The 20,198-nt window shown below is 35.6% G+C and overlaps 1 protein-coding gene and 1 long non-coding RNA gene across 4 annotated transcripts in view; both read right to left on the reverse strand.

Annotated features, from left to right (window-relative positions):
- The window catches only part of PPP1R1C (protein phosphatase 1 regulatory inhibitor subunit 1C), a 138,328-nt gene that overhangs the window by 41,972 nt on the left and 76,158 nt on the right, over positions 1–20,198 (reverse strand). The gene's annotated exons all lie outside the window — the stretch shown is intronic.
- LOC117094773 lies at positions 1,634–19,293 on the reverse strand. Its single transcript, XR_004441675.1, has 3 exons — positions 19,183–19,293; positions 15,175–15,181; positions 1,634–1,646 (listed from the first exon to the last, which is right to left on the reverse strand). It is a non-coding gene; the product is annotated as an uncharacterized LOC117094773 (long non-coding RNA).

The raw sequence follows: 20,198 nt of genomic DNA on the forward strand, positions 1-20,198 counted from the left end.
GATGGAGAAAACATTCTCTACCAATTACCTCCCCACAGCCTTATTTTAAGAAAGCATATCAAACTACATAGCTTCATCTCTTTCTGTCTCTCTCTGTTTTTCTGTCTTGCTCTCTGTCTCTCTCTGACACACACTCACACACACATACACACACACACAATTTATAGCTCAAGAGAATTGTTTAACTGTAGTTTGATGTAACATCAGGTAATAAAATGAATTTTGGCTTTGGTTCCAAACTGCTGCCCAATCAGAATTGGCATTTATTTGTATACAGAGTATTTCTGTAGGATAGGTTTGTTAATTCTACATAGATAGGAATAAACAAATTAAATGTAAAGCACATACACTGAAGGAAAATGAATCTATTTCTTGAGAGACTAAATATTTATATTTGAAACCATTTGCTTTTGGTTAGGCTTTCAGGTGAAAACCAGATTCAAATATATTACTTATGAATATGTGAGCATTAAAAGATAATATAAGCATTTAAACATTGAATATATTTAAATATATTAAAATTGCTTTAAAATATTTGTGCCATTAGAAGATAATGATGAGTACAGAGTAAAACTTATGAGGATTATTTACCTGGAGAACAAAATTATAAAACCTAATTTGTAGAAATTGATATGTACTGTTATTTATGTTATTAGTAACAAAGCATATGACTGAGACAAAATACAATCAGACTAATTAACAGTGTAGTGATGATTATTATGAATAAAGGAAACTATCCTCTAATTATCTACCATGTTACTCTTTGAATATTACTGTTTTAAATAATACTTGTTTTGTGCTGTGTAATGAAAATGAGACTTTAGCTATGGAAATATCTATACCTGCTTGCATTTATAAAAAGATAAAGAAGGCCGGGCGCGGTGGCTCAAGCCTGTAATCCCAGCACTTTGGGAGGCCGAGACGGGTGGATCACGAGGTCAGGAGATCGAGACCATCCTGGCTAACACGGTGAAACCCCGTCTCTACTAAAAAATACAAAAAACTAGCCGGGCGACGTGGCGGGCGCCTGTAGTCCCAGCTACTCGGGAGGCTGAGGCAGGAGAATGGCGTGAACTCGGGAGGCGGAGCTTGCAGTGAGCTGAGATCCGGCCACTGCACTCCAGCCCGGGCGACAGAGTGAGACTCCGTCTCAAAAAAAAAAAAAAAAAAAAAAAAAAAAAAAAAAAAAAGATAAAGAAGTTGAATATGAGACAAAATACATAATCCATAAACAATTATGATTACTGAAGATATACATGAAACATTTAACTCAAAGTTAGAAAAATCTGAAGATTTCCTAGAAAAGGGCTAGCTTTTCCAACTTTGAAATATGCACATCTAAGCATGCTCATGCTTGGAACAATTTTAGATACCAAATGGATTGTGGTAGCTGGGCCAGTTAAAACCACAAATAAGAATTAATCTCTTCCTTTTACTACCCTTTCCAAGCTGCTGCTAAGTAGGGGTGGTCTTTAGGGATATGGCATTCTAGCTACCTACAACTTCAAACGAGAATTTACTACTGATAGTGCTTTCAGGCTTTCAGTGGCAGTATTTAGTTATTCTTGGGTTCAGATAATCCAAACAGCTGGGATCTATTTCAGAATTGTCTGGCTCCAGCTGGACATGCCTTTCAAAAAAAAATTCTTGAACAGAGCTGGATTTCCACTGTAATCACAGGATTTAGTTTACAAAACCAAGAAATAAATGGTGGTCCTGCACAGGGCCAGTTTGACCTGGCTGTCTAGATAAAAGAAGGTCCAAATTTCTATTTATTCTTTCTCTCTAGCGTTTGAGATTATCTGACTCTGTTTAAAAGGCCTAGAGTTCCAGTTCCTATTGGGATTTTTTTTAAGACAGAGTAAATGAATTTGAACAAGGAATGTTGCATGCACCAGGGAATGACTGTGATTCTTTTAGGCTAAGCATATTTATAGCATACTTGCTACTAGTAATCCTATCAGCAAATTTGTTTATATTAGTCTTAATAACATTAAACCAAACACACAAGACTAAGGGAAGAACACATTACTAAGAAGTGGAGAAAAAGAAATCGTCAATGTAGTTGGAATACCGATACAACTTCCCAGGGCAAAACATATCGAGTGATAAGAAAACTGCCAAACCCCCGTTAGCCTTGCCTCACTGCCAAACTCTTACTAGTCATGGAAGTCACTGACATGTATTCCTTGGCTACAGCCTCATTCTATGACCCCATCAACTCGACTGCTACCCACAAACTCTGATAACCAAGGATAAAAATAAACTCCACATTTAGGGTGGTTTAGATGAGCATCAACAACCTTCTTCCCAAATTTATCCAACAACGGTCACTAGTTTAGTGACGGTTCAGCCTCTTGAAATTTAAGCATTGACTAGAAGATTTTCACAGCAGGAGGTCAAAGAACATGTTAGAAGTATTTGCTTTTAATAGCCGAAAGTATTGAGCTCAAAATCTACTGATAGTAAAGTCCCTGAGTAGGAAATGGAGAATTGTCATAAGATTTGCTTGCATCTTCACTGGTTATCCCAGCAAACCACAGAGGGAAAAATTCAAGGCAGTTACCTAAGAGATCTACCTGTAAAGCTTTAAATACCATGCAGTGTCTGTCTGCAAGTGGGAAATGGATGTAGGCTTTACATTTTTCAAAATAAAATGTTGGGGGGAAACTTCCACAGAAGTTTAAAAAAAAAAATCTGCTGAGAACTGTCAAAAATAATCTTATTACTTAAAAGAAAGTCAGCAAGAGATCACTCTTCTTCTGGAAGATGGTGATAGCATTTGGATGAGGTCATTTTCATTGCATCATTTGCAGCACTAGAATGCCATCGCTCCACTTCCTAGCCTATGGTTATGCCCTGTGATAGCTCATTAAATATTATGCATTACTTTTGTGTAGCTTATAAGCTTTGCAAGGATTTCCAATTCTGAGCAACAAAGAAAAATATATGATATTATAAACTATAGACTATGACCAAAAGTTGTGTCATGATTAAACAACCCACTTCTAATTCTTCTTCATTTATTCAGTGCCAAGTGCTAAATAGCATGCTGGGATCTGGGGATCCATTAATGACCAAAAGAGACATGGACACTTTTTCAAGGATCTTATAGTCACAGTCACTCAGAGTCCATTCATTCACTCAATAGATATTTCCTGAGTACCTAGTATGTGCCAGGCATTCTTTGGTATACTGGAATATGCACACAAAAAAGACAAAAATTCCTGACCTTATAGGGTTTATTTTTAGTGGGAAAGTCCAGATAATAAGCATCAAATGTGATTAATAAGTAAATGATAAAAATCGTTAAAAAGATGAAAGTAGCATGGGAAAATATAGAGCAGAGGAAGGGAATTCAGGAGTTGTGCAAAGACCCTAAAGGCAAGTGGGTGACTGGCATTTTTAACAACAAAGAATCCAGGTGCTTCAGGCAGAGCAAGCTAGTGGGAAGTGGCAGGCAAAGAGGTCAGACGGGTCACAGGCTACAGCTCCTGGGCTTTGTAGGCATTACGAGAACTATAAAGAATCACTCTGATGTATTAAGAATAAACTGCAGCGTATAAAGGGGTACACTACACGCTTATTTAGAGGTTACTGCAGTAGTCCAGGTGAAAACTATCGACAGCTGAAACAACAATGACAACTGACTTCATGAGAAGTAACTGGATATTTTTTGAGGGTAGAGCCAATGGGACTTCCTGGTAGCTTGGTTGTGAGACGTGAGAATTAAAAAGAAATACAAAAAAGACTAAAGTGTTAAGCCTGTGCAACTAGAAGGATGAAGAGGCCATTAACTGAGAGAAAGAAGTGTTTCTGGTTTTTTTGGTATTTTCTCCCCTGTAGTGAAGAAACTGGTAGGTGACAGAAGAAAATCTGGGTTTCTGTCAGAGACGTGTTAAGTCTAAGATCTCTGTCAGACCAATCACATAGCAGGTCTTACATAGGTAGTTACTGTGTTAATCAATGAATTTATATGTTTCATATCATGGATACATATATGTATTCATTAACATAGTGTACATATATACAGTCTTATTGTTTTAATCCTTTCATTCCCATCTTGGTGAAAAACAGTCTCTCATACTGGTAACTATTGCGCATATTTGCTGTATTTTCTTCCATTTTCTCTACAAAATTGAGATCATACAGCAGATAATACAAATATACAGGTAACTATGAATCCAGCTTTTTTCACTTAATGTTTTAGGGTATGCAATTTCCTCACATCACATTTATAACAGATTCATAAATGCAGAATCCTATAACAAGAGGTCACACATTTTTCTGTTTCTTGAAAAAGTGGTATCGATTTCCATTTAGGTAACAATGTATAAGAGTATCTTTTCCTATACTCTTACCAAGTTTGAGTATGATCCTTGTACAGAAAAATTCTAAATTGGTAGATTGCTTTGTTTTATATTTTTTCAATTATAAATGATATTTAACTTTTTTTATTTTGAGAACACAATCATTTTTCTATAAATTGCCTGTTTACAAGTTTTATTCATCTTTCCTTTAAAGTGTTAGTATTTTTTTCCTTAACTTATGACAGCTCTTGATATAATGATGATAACATTTTTTTCTACTTCTTTTCTAGTCTATCCTTTATCTTTCAATAACGTTTTAGCTATTGGAATATTTTTCTCTTGGTATCTATAATCCTGTTTCTCATGTTTTTTTTTTCTTTATAAACTCTTAACTTTGCACTTATATTTTAAATACATTCTGCAAATGTATTTATATTTCCAGATCTAATATCTTATTAGTATCCATATTTCTTCCGTGTTATTTTGTGATATCATTTAAAATTTTTTACTTGATGATCCGTCTATGGGTTTTCTTATGGATTTATCAACACACTTTCATTTGACCAGAAAACTAAGATATTCTGGAGGGCAAAGTAGAACAAACATGTGTGTTATGTGTTCAGCTTTCCTATCTGTTCCCTGCTTCTCCTGCCCCGTTTTAAAAGTTTCCACCTATGGCATGTTGCAGGGTCATTTATTCATTGAAAATAAACTACAAACATTTGAATTCTAACAAATATAACTAGGGTCGATTCTGTCATACAGCCAGAGCAGACAGTTGCCTTAGGCAGCAAAAACATTACTTGCAGCAAATTCTTTAGGGTTTGTTTTTAGTGTGAAAAGCTAGAGGCAACAAAAGACAAGACATTTCCCATTTTGTCTAAAGTAAATTGAACCAGAATTTAATTATCTTCTAGAAGTACCACCTTTGGCACCCATATTCATGTTTATACTTGAATGGGGGCTGAAGGGTAAAGCTACTTACACTTCTGATAAACATTTTAGAAAAAAATTGGTAACTACACATTTTCTACAATTAAAGGATGAATATTCATAACATTTACTTTTTTAGAGAGTAGTGTGTGTGCTTATGTGTATACAAATTGATGTACAGAGGAAAAACTTGTAAAGTAAAATAAATAAGAAACAAATAAGTTTTACCTTCAGGAATTCCTAGCCAGAGCAATTAGACAAGAGAAAGAAATAAAGGGCATTCAAATTGAAAAAGAGGAAATCAAACAATCTCTGTTTGCTAGTGATATAATCATATACCTAGAAAACCCTAAAGATCCATCCAAAAGACTCCTAGATTTGATATATGAATTCAGCAAAATCTCAGGTTACAAGCAATGTACACAAATCAGTAGCACCATATGGTGCAGTGTACATAAATCAGTAGCACACCAACAACAACCAAGCTGAGAATTAAATCAAGAATTTAATCTCTAACAATAGCTGCCAAAAAATAAAATAAAATATCTAGGAATATACTTAACCAAGGAGGTAAAAGATCTCTACAAGAACTATAAAATACTGTTGAAAAAAATCACAGGTGACATAAACAAACGGAAATACATCTCATGCTCATGAATTAGAATAATCAATATTGTGAAATGACCATACTACCCAAAGCAATCTATAGACTCAAAGCAATTCCTATCAAAACATCAACATCATTTTTCACAGAATTAAGAAAAATTAATCCTTAAATTAATCCTGAATTTAATAATCCTTGAATTAATAAGAACAAAAATGAATGGCCAAAGTAACTCTGTAAAATGAACAAATCTGGAGGCATCACATTAGCCAACTTCAAATTATACTACAGGCTATAGTAACCAAAACAGCATGGTATTGGCATAAAAGTAGATACATAGACCAATAAAACAGAATGGATCACCCAGAAATAAAGCCAAATACAACCAACTGATCTTAAAGCATACAAAAACATAAAAGGGAGGAAAGGACACTCTGTTTACTAAATGGTTCTGAGAAAACTGGATAGCCACATGCAGAAGAATGAAACAGGGTCCTTGTCTCTCACCACATACAAAAATCAACTCAAGTTGGATTAAAGACTTACATCTAACAATTGAAATCATAAAAATCTTAAAATAAAACTTAGGAAAAACTCTTCTGGAAATTGGCCTAGGCAAAGAATTTATGACTAAGACACTAAAAGCAAATGCAACAAAAACAAAAATAAATAAATGGGACCTAATTCAACTAAAAAGCTTCTGCACAGAAAAAGAAATAATTATCAGAGTAAACAGACAACCCACAGAATGAGAGAAAATACTTGCAAACTATGCTTCCAACAAAGGACTAGTAACAAGATTCTGAAAGAATTCAAACAAATAAAAAAACCCCACAAATAATCCCATTAAAAATTGGGCAAATGACATGAATAGATAGCTCTCAATAGAAGATATACATAAATGACCAACAAACATTTAAAAATGTTCAACATCACTAATAATCAGGGAAACGCAGATGAAAACCACTATGAAATACCACCTTACCCCAGCCAGAATGGTAATTATTAAAAAGTTAAAAAACGTGAATGCCTATGTGGATGTGGTGAAAGAGAACGCTTATACACTGCTGGTGGAAATTTTAATTAGTACAACCTCTATGGAAAACAGTATGGAGATTTCTCAAAGAACTAATAGTAGATCTATCATTTGATCTAGCAATCTCACTGCTGGGTATCTACCCAAAGGAAAAGAAGTCATTATAGCAAAAGGACACCTGTATACATGTGTTTATCATAGCACAAAATTCACAATTGCAAAGATATGGAACCAAACTAATTGCCCATCAATCAATGATTAGATAAAGAAAATGTGGTATATATACACCATGGAATACTACTCAGGCATTAAAAAAGAAAAAAATGTCTTACAGCAACTTGGATGTAGTTGGAGGCCATTATTCTAAGTGAAGTGACTCAGGAATGGGAAATCAAATACTATATATTCTTGATTACAAGAGGGAGCTAAGCTATAGGTACTCAAAGGTATACATTATGGCACAGAGTGGTATAACAGACATTGGAGACTCAGAGATGGGGAGGATGAGAGAGGTGTGAGAGATAAAAAAAACTACATATTGTTTACAATATACAGCACTTGTATGATGGCGGCGTTAAAATTTCAGACTTCACCACTATACAATTCATCCATGTAACCAAAAACCACCTGTACCCCTAAAGCTACTGAAATAAAAATAAATATATATGAAAAAATTAACTTTCAACCTGATTATTCAACTCTTTGTTTTGAAGACTCAAACCAAAAACTTATACACAATTGAAAGTATGACAATAATCCAATCTTTCTTTTGTAACTTGACTTCTAGACTTTAGCAGCCCGGAGAATTTATGAGATTGTAATATCACAAATACCTCAAACCTCTTTGTGACTCTAGGACTCACCTAAGGCCCCTTTAAAAATCTATTACGCTCTGGTCATGTCCCAAGGCTTTTCAGAGTATACATATGTAACGGTTCCCAAATACCTGTATTCCACTTGGGCTGTGTTGATTCCATCCCACCGGGTACCGTGGTCTCCCGCTGGATGTTATTAGACTCCACCAAGTGTTGCAGCTTCCCAACAAGTACCTTTTTGCTCCATAAAGCGTTGTCAACTGGAATTCTTCTGTGACCCAGTCAAAGGGTGGTCTGGGGCAACACAGGAAAGGAGGTCCTTTCTGCCTGTATGTTATAGTTGATCAGAGAAGTCCTCTAGTAATATTACTTAGGCCTTCAATGTTTAACAGTGCTTTTATTAAAATATATCAATCTTGAAATTCTTATACTTCTATTGCTGGAATAATAAACACATATGCAGCACTTTTTGAGTCTATGTTCTTCCGCGACTCATGCAGAGCCAGCAAAGGCAGGGCAGTAAAAAAATGTGAGTGACAGAATTGACCCTGTCTTCAGAATCAGGCCTCCTCCATGACCAAGGCTGTCTTACCAGGCCAAGCAGAAACTTAGAAAATCTTGTCTGTTTGGCCTTCAGGGTAACTTTCCAACCTTGATTTTACGCCAAACACATGCACACATGCTTTAGAGACGATGTCGCATGTTTGTCAAACATAATTTGAAATCTGCTTGAAAACCAGGTGAGATAATTTTCTTTTGAGACCTTTGAGAACTTTGAGTCCTGAAAGAAAATATTATCCTAACTGCATCCCCTCTGATCACCTAAGTTCTATCACTTTAAATATAAATGACTTCCAATTTCACATGCATGCATTCATCTGTTGCTTTATGAGTTTGTTTATATTCTTTGCACGGGTGAAGTAAGAATTCCTAACTAGCTTACAAGATTACGTGCAAAAAATGTCTTTGTGTCCCCTTATGGAAAACAGAGTGGTAGATAAAGGGAAATACATAATCCTGCTCAAATCTCATTATGTTGGTGTCTGCTTTGTCAAAGTAATAGCTTTTGTTTATTTCTTAAAGCTTCAGGAATAAAAAAGACTTAAAAAAAAAAAGAATAGGCATAGGGAGGTATGTAGTCAGAACTTGGTATTTGCTTTCCCATTAACTACAAAGTTTCTGCACATGAAGCTTTTCTCTCTGATATTTATGACTTTATATGTGGACATAAGGAATTGGTAATATGCAGGATAAACTAATCTGTATCCATAGTGAAATGGGCACAGCCTTTTATGCAGGCAGGATATGAGGTGTACATGATGAGTGGTTGAAGCGGCTTTTCAACCACACACATTAGACATAGTCAATGTAATTCCTGCTAAGTGCAGGAGTTTTTATTATGACATATTTTAATACAACACAATACTTTTTTTTACAAAAGGCATCCCGAAGTTACCAAAGTTCACTTCTAAGTTAACTCTGCTAGCTGTACTTTAGAATTAAGGTTCTCTCATTTGCTTTACTAAATGATCACTTTTATCTGATCAATGCTCTTCAGAATCAACACTCAATAGGTGCTGAATATGTGTTGATTAATCTAGCAAAAGAAATATAAGGACTTCAAATTTTCTATCACAATTTTATACTCTTCTCTGTTTAGCTACTTCCTATAACTTCTGCAACTGCAATGTATTGAATCTTCTCTTTGAAAGAAGACTGAAAAGAGGTTAAGGCACTCATTTGTATTCATCTGGAAGCTGAAACTTGAAAAAAAATTATATGATACTGATAGCCACTATTTGTTGAATGTTTAGTGTGTGCTTTTTCTTGTTCCTTTTAACCCTCTGTTGTATAAATATGGACACTAGTTGGCACTATGCTCAAAATGAGTATACTACTTACCTCTCCATTTGCCCAATAGTAGCTAAAGATGTAGACACCAAGTTCTTCCCAACAACTGTGCACACTGAGCGCAAACCGCACTCCCTTGTTAAAATGCAATCAAACTTGGAAATATGCTTTAAATGAAGTTAATCATCAAATGAAGCAGCAACCAAATAAGTCCAAGAGTTTTAAAGAGTTTACGTCAGTACGGTGCTAAAATTATATGTAATAACTAGCATTTATTAACCATGGATGAGGGGCACAGTACCATGCTGAAGTATTTTACATATAGTTTTTTCATTTCATTTTTATGAAAACCTTATGAGTAGGTTTCTTTATGATTAGATAATTTAAACAACTTTCTCAAGGTCATATTTTACCAATAAGAAAACTGAAGCCAGAGCTATAAAATGGCTGAACATAATCAATGCATATTAAAATGGCTTTATTTAAATTTTGTGGGTTAGAAGCAGTTAATATTTTCCTTTTTTTCCCTTTAAACCTTCTCCTTTACTACAATGAGTCAGCTTGCATGCAGAGCCACTAAATAAGGCCAACTTACTCTATACTGTATTTCATATTTCTCATTGTCATTAAAGAGACATGTAGTCTGAATTAAAGGAAATATAGTTCTGTTTCTATCTGAAATATGTGTGTATTTGTATTTACCCGATGTACTGTGTTATGGTATTATTCTGTTTTTTATCTGGGTGAATGTTAAGGAGAGCCTGACCTGGAAAAGGGGAAGTGAAAATGTGACAAGTGAACCTCTCTCAAGATCCACTCTACAGGACCGAAAGGTTACTTAGTTACGGCAACAAAGAAGATGAAGTCCTTATAAATGATGTCGAGGCTTTGTATCTGAGCAAATGGGGGATAGTGATACCATTTACAGGAATTGGGGGATCCTCTGGTTTTCATTTGGGGATGAACATAACGACAGTTTTAGATGGCTGAAGTTAAAGATAGAGCAGGCTATTGGGGGATGTGATATCGAGAAAATAAGCAATGGGACATCTGTAACTTAGGTGAAACTGGAAATGGCTTGAACTATACATGGAATTTTAGAAGTCACCTTAACTAAAACTTCTGCAACAGGCATTGTTCTAGTGCTTTAGGTACAGCAACTTATTTAATCCTCAAAACAACCCAGTGAGGTATGTATTGGGTTGAATGGTGTCCTCCAAAAATTCATGTCCACTTGGAAAATCAGAATGTGACCTTATTCGAAAATAAGGCCTTTGCAGATGTAGTTAAAATGAGGCCTGACAGGATAAACTAGCCAATACTCTAAATCCAGTAACTGATGTCCTTATAAGAAGAGGAAACAACACAGAGAGACACAGAACAGCAGGCCACGTGAAGAGTGAGATAGAAACGAGTTCCGCTGCCAGGAACACCTGAGGACTTGCTGAAGAACACCTGGGGCCACCAGAAACTGGAAGAGGCAAGGAAGGAATCTTCCCTACAGCCTTCAGTGGCAGCATGGCCGTACTGATACCTTGATTTTTAGATGCTCAGCTTCACCAACTGTGAGAGGAAACATTTCTTTGTGTTAAGTATCAAGGTTGTGGGAATCTGTTAAGGCAGTCCCTGAAAACTGATATAAAGTACACACTTTTATTACCTCCATTTTAGAAGCGAAGAAAACGAAGCCCAGATGAGGCATCCAACCCACTCTCTCAAGGTCAGACAGTTAAATAGAACTAGAATTCAAACTCAGATTCTCAGGCTTCAGATTTTTGCATTTAGCCACTACTTATACTCCCTCTATTATTTTTTATTACCTAATAATAAAGAATGACCTAACCTGTGCATATGGAATGAGACACAGCACAGCATTACCTGAAGGCAAACTGTTGTTCAGAATATGTAAGACATTAGGCTCAAACCACTTTCCCTTATCTAGTTATTAGATTATAAAACCATTGTTTACTGTCTTTTCAAAACCTAATATACTAAAATAAACACATTTGCTATGTAAGTAGCAATAGAGAGCTATCAGAGACATGAATTTATTTGTAATAATCTATGACAGTATGTACAACTCATTATCTAAATCCTCTTCATCAGAATATAGTGTTTACATAGCTTCTTTTATAGCCTGATTTAATGATTTCTGGAACCTACAATTCTGTAGTCAACTATATTTCTGATCTTGTCTCCATATCAAAAAATAAATAGAATTTGATTGTAGATTGTGTAACTATGGAAAAGTCACATCACATTAACTTCTTTAAATAAAAACTCTGTATTTTATATGATTGACTGTATGCTGCCTGGCCATACTTTCAGAATGTTTGGAAGGGAAATGATTTCTCTTTGACCTTCCCTGGGTCATTCTGTCAGTTGGGCAGAAACCCGCATTTCTCAGGAGTTGTGTTTACAATTGAAACGCACCTGCTACATATTGGGCACTATACGTATATTACTTTATTTTGCACTCACAACGACTCTCTGAGATTATCTTCAAATTATAGATGTGAACAAGAAAAAGTATAAAGGTTAAATAACTGGAAGTAGACTACACAGATTTGAATTGTCAGAACTGGGATTCAAGCCCATGTTTCTCCTACTCCAGTTCTCCTTCTTTCTGTTATTTTTTCCTGTACCAAATGAAGGTGGTTATCAATACCAGAAAGATGAGATGCACAGGATTTTAACTGGTCAGTCTGAAGAAGACGTTCATTTCTTTACATCTTTCATTCGCCACCCCTTTATATGGAGTAAAGGTACCTTAAGGACCCCTATGAATAATAATCTGCTTTATGAAGGAACAGAGCTGTTAATATGGGGCTCATAGACTCATGAAGCTCACTTTGGTTAGGGTTGTCCTGAAAAAAATACCTGCTTACTCTATCTAGAGCCTGCTTTTTACTGCAAAAAAATAATCCATGACAGGAATACACAATGCTTGGATGATTAAAGACAGATGGTAAGGTGGCTCACAATTTAATAATCATAAAAATAAGACTTTCTGTTGCTTATTCCTTTAGTTTAAATCCCATTTCATACCAAAAATGACACATTTTTCTCCTAAGGGGCTCTGGTTCTTTTCGCTCAGGCTGGAGTGCAATGGCACCGTCTCGGCTCACTGCAACCTCTGCCACCCGGGTTCAAGCGATTCTCCTACCTCAGGCTCCGGACAGGCGTGCGCCACAAGCCCGACTAATTTTTTTGCATTTTCAAGTAGAGATAGGGGTTTTACTATGTTAGCCAAGCTGGTCTCGAACTCCTGACCTCAGGCTGTCAGCCTCGGCCTCCCAAAGGGTTGGGATTATAGGTGTGAGCCACCACGCCCGGCCGGGGTTCCACTTCTTAAACATTATTTTCTACATGTACTTTTTAAACTTTGTGGACCAGCAGAGGGAGCTGTAGGGTCACAAGCACTGTGTTCTTTTTTAAATGATCTAATAAGCACTGAATGTGAAGCGCTTCTGGTTTCATTGCCAATGAAGAAAATACTGAGTCAACCCTCCTTGCCTATGTAGTGTTTATTTAAGGGATAAAAACACTCCTAGGAGGCTCTACTGGCCAATTATCAGGGGTAGAACAGCACATTATTTATACAGCACACACTGCAGTGGCTCCATGGGATCTGCTCTGGTCTATTGAGTAATTATATAATTACGGGAAAAAATATACTTATCTCAGAGATCTGAAGGGATTAAAATGCCTGTCTGAAAAGCTAAGGATGCTGATACAGATGCAAAGAATTCTTTGGTTTGGCCCTACAAGTAAAACATGGGACATGTGGTAATTCGACAATTAATTAATCTTAATAAAATGAAATAAAGCTTTGACATTGCCAATGAGGCCCTGTGATATTTACTTTTTGGGCAATTTTCATAGCTAATTTCAAAACATTTATATGTTAATTAAAATTGATTCACATAAAAAATTAAGACTATCAGGTGTTTCTCCTTTTTATCATGGTTCAGCTCTCACAAAATGTATCTTAATCCAAAAAAAGTAAGTTTATGACATTTTATGTTACCCAAGAACAGTTTAATGTAGCAATGTTTAAATATCTGAAACTTGAAACTCATTTTGCCATTCTTTGAGGTTCTTTGAAGTCATAAAAGAGACTTCGTTTTCATTTAACCAAATGAGTATTCACGTAGTACTTTTCTAAAAATTTGAAGGTAGACTAGAAGTTTTCATTATGTCTAGGACACATTTGTATGCCCAAGTAATTGTAAAAAAAATCAATTAATAATAATGAAATTACACTGCCTACCATCTTCTAAGAAAGGCTCAAAGGAAAACTAATCGCATTATTATTTTTACAAAGTTTAGGATGAGTAAGACTGGGACAAAGGAGTATACAACATCAGATAGACTAAGAATCTTTGGCAAATAACACTCTTCCATATTTCTTCGTGGTAGAATTTACAGATGTGTTATTTAAAATCCAATTAAGTTTGTTAGTAGTAGAAAAAAGCATAAGCAAGATACTACAGGCATACATAATTGAGAAAGATTAACAGAAAAGTATTTTGAAGAAAATTATTGTAAAAGTACTAATTAACTTATTGCACGAAGAGGGAATTACAATGAATAATAGTAGAGTTAGGAGGTTTGTTGGGGTGGGTGGGTGCTGATTGACTTCATTAACCATGAGGACTTAAAGCATAAATGAATGCAGTGTACAAAATCACAGATCCAATGCTCTCTCCCTCCATTCCCCTGATTTTTACATATATTATTTTCTCAATAACATCAAAGACAGAAACAACTACTTCTTGCTTGCATTATTAAAAAAGATGAAGAGATGGAAGGAGAGAATTTCTCTTTCGGTCCCTTTTTTTCTATTATAGAAGTTCAAAATCCTTGATTTATAGATAAGTTTAGAGATATTAGGAACTGTTCTAAAAGATTCAGACTAATTCCCACAATCACAGAGTAAATTTTTTCAAGGCAAAAAAGTAATAAGCTGTGGGACTAAATGTAAAACCTAAAGATAAAATAGTACATTATAAGTATATACTAAAAAATAAAATACATTTAAACTACTTTAAATTTTTTTATTTTTGCATACAAAAATATGTTTTGAGACCTATTTTTACATAATGTGAGCATTATTATCCAGTGACAATTTTTGATACATAAAATACATTTTTTTCACAGAAGTACTGTAAGTTGAGGCAAAGCTTATCATCTCAAGATTGTCAATTGAAACCCAAAAGGAAACTCCAAAATTTGAAGTAGGATGCTCAGACTTCAAAGTTTAACCTGAAATGGACATAGAGTAGTGCATAGAGTTAATAGTCAACAAGAATTTTAAAACGCTTTTGAAAAGTGGGATTCAAACCACTTTCCTGCCTTTTAAAATATGCATCACAATAGAAATAGTGCAATGATTTTCTTAATGACTGAATCATTGTTTTGATCATCTTTGTCCTACACAGTGATGGTGTGTAAATTTCATGTGTTTCTGCCTCTGCTCATCAGGCAGCCAGCTCTCATATCTCCTGCAGCCATCTTGTACCTTACTTCTACTTCCTACTTCCTTTTCATTTGTTCTTAGACTGCCGTGGTGTAAGAGGACCAACTGGCTTTTAAGAATTAAATACTTAGTAATAGGCTGACTAATGGCCTCAGATTCAAAAGGCAAATGATAGCCATTTCAAGGTTTCAGAGGCTCTATCACAATCTAGCTTCAGCTGTATTTGGAACTGAATTGTCTTGTGGGTATTATATGAATGAAAGCAGGGAGAATCTTTCCCTAAGATAGCCTGTTGGAAGTCAATTAAAATAATTTTAAGTTTGGTTTTGAAAATAATATGTGACAAATTTATACATAAAAAAGAATAAAATGATAGCTTCAGTATACCTACCAAGGATAATAAAAGTAGAACATAGCTTCCATTGGTAATTATACCGCAAAGGATGCAATGTAGAATACAGATCATAAATTCAATGCTTATCACATAATTTTTATATTGTGCACATAGTAATTTCCTGAAACTGCAACCTTTGAACATTCTTATCCTGCTTGGTATTTTTTCTCTTAGTGAAAAATCCAAAACTGTAAACCTTTCTCAAAATTTGACCTAGGGTGTTTAGAATTTGGTAGTTAATTTGTTTAAAGTAAGACAGATCTCAGAATGTTGCACAGAGTACAAGTTTAATAAATATTTGTATATTGTTTGACAGCATTGCTGGTATCTTTTACTGTCCCACAGAAAACACTCAACAGAAAGAGTGCAGCTAGTTCTGCCACAACTGAGGTGTTGGGTATTTTGTCATGACAACCTATTGAGAAAGGAATTAATAAAACTGTTCTTAAAATTATCTTGCAGATCAGGCTTCTTTTTGAAGTTCAGGCAAGAATATAAAATTTTAGGAGGGAAAATGTTTAGACAAGTTTTATAGACCAGGACAAGTTTGTGAAGAATGCAATATTATCTTAAGTTTGTCCCACTAAGAATCAATTTCTCAATTTATCTTGACATTTTTATATTTTAACACATTTTACAGGGATTTCAACTGATCTATTTTGGACGATAATGTGATGAGTATTTTGGCATCTCAAAGTCATAGCTTCTACTTAGAAAGTCTAAATGCATGAAAGAAAAAAAAAAGTTGGTGCTAGCAGTTGTCCATTCTTGTAGAAATAAGAGCACTGGAAACAAGCAGATAAACTGAGGCAAATACAACCTATTATAGAAGAATTTTTAAAAACTAACTCTGAATCAACTACTTTGTCCTTTAGCCCTGGCCCCAAATCTTCAAAGCACTCACAAGAAATATGGCAACAGATCAAGCAATCTTCAAAATTATCCAAAAGTGCTCTATTGTCTTGGGATACAATCCTAACTTTTGTGCACAGGACACAGGAGACCTTTGACAAGTCCCCTGCATCTGTTCAGTGTTTTCTCCTCCACAGGTCCTGTCCCCAGTCCACAGTGTTCAAAGTTCATGTGCCCATTCACATTCTGTGCCTTCAGATCTGCCAAACTCTCTTTCTGGAATCCACCCCTGACACTTCTCTAGCAAAATCTCACTCATCCCTCAACTTGCAGATGCAATTCATTTCTTCTGTACAGTCTTCCCTAGCTGTGACAGGAAGTGCCAGCCATTTCCTTCTCTGTGTTCTAATGTCACTGTCCATATCAATCTCAGGGAACTTACAAGTATTTTTTACATACCTTTCTTTTTCATTTGACAACATTTTTCATATAAACAGGGACTGTATTAGCTTATCCTGAACTAAAAGAGCCTAATAAATGACCTGGAAGATAGACAGTGAGCATTTTATTAGAGTCTAGAATGAAGGTGTGAGTCAGTGAAAGAATTTACAATTTTGTTCAATGTGGCTAAAACTAAGCCAAGATATGCTTATTTTTAAAGCAGAAAGATTACTTACTCACTGACTCACCACTGACTAGGAGCCTTCTAAAATTCAAATAGAAGACAAATCAGAATGTTCCTGGAAGACAAATAGGACATGGGCCCTGCCCTCAAGGGCTCCACAGTCTAGCTAGAAGGAATTACAGATATCACATATATAGGTATATAAAATGCATTCTCAGTCTCAAAGAAGCACAGCTAAAAGGATTTAGAACTGGGAGGAAGGCATACAAAGAAACACCTCTATGTGAATAACACTGCAGAACAAAAGCATAGAGATCAGAAACCACTTATTATTTTCAAAGAACTGAATGCAGCTCAGCATTGCTGCAGCATGGAAAAAAGAAGGCTGTGGCCAGAGGCAAGGCTGGACAGGAGTGAAGAGGCAAGGTCATAAAGAGCCCTATACATCCTTTCCAGGGACTTATTCTAAAAGAAGTAGTGAACACTTGAAGGAATCTAAAACAAAAGAGTCAGATGTGTGTGGTCAGCTATCTGGGAGGGGGGAGAAACTGGAGAGAGACAACATTAAAGGCAAGCTTGGTTTCAGTACAAGATTGTTATTACATAAGGATCAATAACATGAGTTTAAAATACAAAAATTATTAAAAACAAAGGTACTAAGCATTTTGTAAAAATGCTTGGTATAAAAAGATCTTGTAAAAATTTTCCATCAAGTTATAAGGTTGCATGGACTCTGTATTTTAGTTAGGGCAAACAGGATAAATGGGCAAATGGAAAAAATGAGGCCCGTTGCTATTCTAACAAAACTTCACAGGACACCCTAAAAAAAGGCTCAGGTCATGATTTAGTTTTGTAAAAGGGAAGGACACTTAACACAGGAACCCTGCTCCTCTGTAATCCACACTTTCCTCCAAAATAAACTATCTTAGTTACCTTTCATAGTTTTCTATAAAAGCCAAATAATTATACAAAAGCACATTGTATATGTTGAAGCACTACACAACTATAAGGTATTATAAACATCTTTTAAAAAATCTTTAAGTAAAGCAAATAGTTAAGCATCAAGAAGGCTACCAATCTATTATTAATTCCACATTTATAAAGGGATAATACAAATCTCATCTCAGAAAACATCAGGGAATACTCCATTAGGCACAAAATGAAGGAGAGCAAGTCCATAAAAATGGCATCTGCTTATTCTAGTAATGAGGAATTGTTTTTACTTCCTGAAACTCCTATTAGCATTAGTATGAGTGGAGTGTGTACACCTTAGCAGACTGATAGCTCCTACATTAATGGACATGGTGTACACACATTTTTGCAAGGAGACAGATTTCTCCATTTTTAGCAACCACGTGCTTATTCAAACATACATTTTGTAGAATACTGACTCAAATAGGAATTAAAATTATATTTGAGGGCTCCTTGGAGAAAAGGCAGATTCTAGGACTGGAACAAGAAAGCCTAGAGAATCTTGTAGTCCCAGAAAGTAAGGATATGCTAAAACAAACCAACACCTTGACATTCATGGAGTATGTCAATGGGACACGGGAGTCAATGGAAAAAGTTCCCAATGGCCAAAACAGGAACTATTTCAGCAACAAAATAAGTAATATAGTATTGAGTTATAATCCAAAGTATAAAATAAATATCCATGTGTCTGTAATGATGAAAATAAATGAACAAATAAATCAATGGAGGAGGAGAAACAAATCTGTGCAGAAGAATTTCAAATGATTTATGTGTGTACAGGACACTTCTTTCAAGGAAGTAGAGTGCAGCTTCCCACTCTTTAAATGTGTACTACACACAGTGATTTCCTTCCAAAGAGTACAGTATGGAAAGGGAGTGGAAAAGGATAATTTTACAGTGAAGAATCTCCAAAACTACTACCTCAGCCAGGTGATCAAGGTCAAAATTAACAGCGATAAACCATATTGATAGTATGTGCCCCTCGTACCATGGGATGCAATGTTACTTTATCTCTGTCGTCTTTCTTCCAAAAACTCAGTATCCCAATCTAATTATGACAAAAACATCAGACAAATCCCGGTACAGGGATATTCTAGAAAATACCTAACCAGTATTCCTCAAAATGTTTAAGGTCATCAGAAACAAGGGGTGTCTGAGAAATTGTCACAGCCCAGAGGAGCCTAAGGAGACATGAAACCACACATAATGTGGTATGCTGGATAGATTCCTGGAACAGAAAAAAAGACATTAGGAAAAAACTAAATAGATACAAAGAAAATATGGGTTTTAGTTAATGACAACGCATACATGTTGATAAGGTGTGGATCTGTGTCCCTATCTAAATCTCATGTTCAGTTGTAATCCCCAGTGTGGAGGTGGGGCTTGGTGGGAGGTGATTAGATCATACGGGTGGATCCTTCATGAATGGGTTAGCACCACCCCTCAGTGCTGTTCTCTTGATAGTGAGTGAGTGAGTTATTGTGAGATCTGGTTGTTTAAAAGTGTGTAGTGCCTTCCCCTCCCTCTCTTCCTCCTACTCCAGCCATGGAAAGTGCTGGCTCCCCCTTCACCTTCTGCCATACTGCAAGTTTTCTGAGGCCTCCCCAGAAGCCAAGCAGGTGCTAGCAAAAAGCCTCCTGTACAGTCTGTGAAACTATAAGCCAATTAAACCTCTTTTCTTTATAAATTACCCAGTCTCCAGTATTTCTTTATAGCAAAACAAGAACTGTCTTAAACAACTATTGATTCACCAATTTTAACTGTGCCATACTAATATGAGACATAAATAATAGGGAAAACTGGATATGGGGTATATGAAAACTCTCTGTACTATCTTCAAAACTTTTCTGTAAATCCAAACCTGTTCTAAAATATAAAATCTAACTTTAAAACATGTGATTTTAGTTGGAAATTATTCTGTTTTAAGGTAATATTATTAAGAAGAAAGACAAAGACGTGAAGCAGAAATTTTAAAATGGAATCAAATGAACGAAGACTTAAAATGCTTTGGAAAGTGATATTATCTACGTAGTCTTTGCATGGCAGCAAAGATCTTTGTAACGGTTCATGCAGAATTCAGCTGTCCACATTACAGCATCATCATCAATGCTTCACAAGTTTGCATGAGCAGGAGGAATGATCATGGTATGAGCCATGTATTCCACTTTTCCAAGACCTAGTCCATTTTACTCTCCAGACTTATGTGTAAATATGACTGCCCCTTCTGTGATCTGAAAGTGGCCTTACCCTCCTGTCCAGTAAGCCTATGGCAAATCTCCCATCCCCAGATGTCTTTGTCTAAATTCCCATTAAAGGACTTACCA

This window comes from Trachypithecus francoisi, unplaced genomic scaffold (assembly GCF_009764315.1).
Source record: "Trachypithecus francoisi isolate TF-2019V2 unplaced genomic scaffold, Tfra_2.0 Lachesis_group13, whole genome shotgun sequence".
In the NCBI taxonomy this organism is placed as follows: domain Eukaryota; kingdom Metazoa; phylum Chordata; class Mammalia; order Primates; family Cercopithecidae; genus Trachypithecus; species Trachypithecus francoisi.